At 47.4% G+C, this 2,466-nt stretch overlaps 1 long non-coding RNA gene across 1 annotated transcript; it reads right to left on the bottom strand.

The window, feature by feature from the left end:
* Positions 1-1,722: 1,722 nt before the first annotated feature.
* Positions 1,723-2,043, bottom strand: LOC109287367. Its single transcript, XR_002094842.1, has 2 exons — positions 1,943-2,043; positions 1,723-1,819 (listed from the first exon to the last, which is right to left on the bottom strand). It is a non-coding gene; the product is annotated as an uncharacterized LOC109287367 (long non-coding RNA).
* Between the last annotated feature and the right edge of the window lie 423 nt (positions 2,044-2,466).

Genomic DNA, 2,466 nt, shown 5'->3' with positions numbered 1-2,466 from the left:
AGGTCCCTTCCGACCCTAGAAACTATGAAACTATAAATTGGTTTAAATTTTTATCTGTAGCTAACTTGATGCAGCTGAGGTGGTTGACAAGCCCTTAACACAGAACATCTGTTGTGGTCCATCTTAAACACACAGCTCTGTGGGTTTTTTTCAGTGTCTGGAGTGTTTTTTTTTCTTGCTTTAGACTGCCTTGATTATTGATAAATGGAAGTTTGAATTAGTGCTTTATTGTTATTATATTTGTATTCAACTTTAACTCCAGCTTCTTTACATGCTTAGCATGATGGATACGCAGAGCTGATGACTAAGCTAGTAAATTTTCATATCAACTTTACAACGTGGCTTCTGTGATCACTTTTCCACCAAACCCAGGCAGGTTTCACTGACAGCAGCCTTGTGCATCCTGACAAAGACTTATAGCCTATATCTATGTAATGTGGTGCTGACTAAGAAATACAGGCTGTAGGAAATGGGTGAATGGTACAGATAGTTGAGGCAAAGGTAAGACCGTATGCACATTAGTGAGTATTTATGGAATGATGGTATCAGAACTAGCCAGTCTCTGAGTACCTTTTCCTTTCACCACTGTAGCTCCAGTGACCATCCCCTTCTCTTGGAGATTTAGGCAATGAGGGATGGTTGAAGGGTTTTAATCTCTTTATACTAGCATGTTGATGCAAGGGAGTGTGCGCATTCTTTCTTCAGATACAGTGTATAGAACATCTAGTAAGCCAGATGATTCATTATTGTTCCACAAGGGTGGGGTGGTAATTACTTGTATTTCTAGATTCCTTAAAATGATGCCAAATCATAACTAAAGTTTTAAGTCCTGAATTCAGGAAGGTACATTGTCCATTATATAAATCTATTCTGAATGAATAATAGCTTTGAACAATGGACTGTTATAGGCAACAATCAGTATTTTATTTAATAAGACCTCTATTTCTAATGTATAGTCCAACATGCACTAAAGCATACTGATTTTTCTCATTCCCTTTTCATCCCAATTTCCATTCCCTCTTTCCTCACATTCTCTCATGAGGAATTCTCCTGTAACTTCTGCTATACAATACTTATCTTGTGTGTCTAAATATACTAATCTGTGGGGGCTTGAGGGGTGAAAGCATTTGTGTTGGAAGGGGAAATTGCATTAAGAGGCATGTCTTTGCACGCCACTTTATGGGTGCTGAATACTTCATACCCTACTGCCAAACTTCACTTTGGCCCACTCTATTGCACTAGTGACTCAATGATTTCTGCTGTAAGGAGTGTCATAAGGCATGTTGCAGTACACTGATTGCTGCAGAATAGTCATGTGATACTCTGTCTAGCTGTTTTCCACAAGGGATCTCCTCTATGATCAGAAAATTGCTGCAAAAAGTTTTTTGTTTTGTCAGCATCCTGATTTTTTCTTTAACAATTTATGGTAATTCAGGACTAAAATTTGTAAGTGAGGAATCCTAGCCAGAATATATACATATTCCAGAAAAGACTGAGGAGATCTGCCTTGCTGTTTGTGCACTTGCACATCATGTGTCAGGGCACCCAGACTTTTCACTGTGGGAAATTGGGACAGCACAGGAAGGCGTACAGTGTGTGGTTTTAGTGAGGTGTAAGGGAGGACTTTACACAGAAGACTTTTGGTCCCTGAGGCAAGGGAGAACTGTGTAGTAGGGGTGGTGAGAGGGAGGGTAGCAGTAAGCCAGGCCGGAGGCAAGGCTGTAATCCTTAAACTACATGTCATCACTGATCTCTGGTTTAGCTTCCCTACAGCTCCTTCATGTTGCTCCTACGTGCAGCCTGGCTTCTCTGTGTATGCCTAAAAATAAAAGCAATGACGAGGTTTAAAAGCAAAACCAGAAAGTCCTGGGTTTATTTTGTTTCAAGGACACAGAGCCCCTCCTGCCCTCCCCCAGCACCCGAGGAAGGGCCCTTCCCCGACCTTTGACTCCCCCGTGAGGGGACGGGGCCATCATTTGGGTAATGTTTTAAGCAAGCGCCCATCGTCACCGGGCCTATCTTCATTTAAGGCTCGAATGGTAGACATCTCGCCCCGGAGGCCGGCTTGCACCTCCACAACCGAGAAACCCCCTCCCCGCGCATGCGCGGAAAAGTGGACGCGCTTCCTCGGAGCAGCCCGCCCCGCCCACGTGGCTCCCTCCACGCCCCGCCCCGCCCCCGGTCCCTCTAAGCTCCGCCCATCCCGCGGCGGGGCCTGAAGGACCCTATGCCCCCCCGGGGCTGCCCTCCGCTGTGCCTGCCAGGCGACCGCCTTCCCTGAGTCCCGCGCACCCCCGCGGGGACGAGGAGTCTCCGTAAAAAGCGGGGCCCGCCCTCGAGGCGGGACAGGAGGGGCCGGGTGCGGCGGCGGAGCAGGCGGCGAGGTGGGCGGCCCCGGCTCGTTGGGGTCCTTCGCGGCGTCGGGCGGATCGGTGTCTCCTTCACTTCTCCCTCCAGCGCGAGCGG

The sequence above is a fragment of the Gavialis gangeticus genome, unplaced genomic scaffold (assembly GCF_001723915.1).
Source record: "Gavialis gangeticus isolate Ggan-Ray unplaced genomic scaffold, GavGan_comp1, whole genome shotgun sequence".
NCBI lineage: Eukaryota > Metazoa > Chordata > Crocodylia > Gavialidae > Gavialis > Gavialis gangeticus.
Note: the sequence above shows the minus strand (reverse complement) of the source record. Positions and strands in the feature narration are given on the sequence as shown.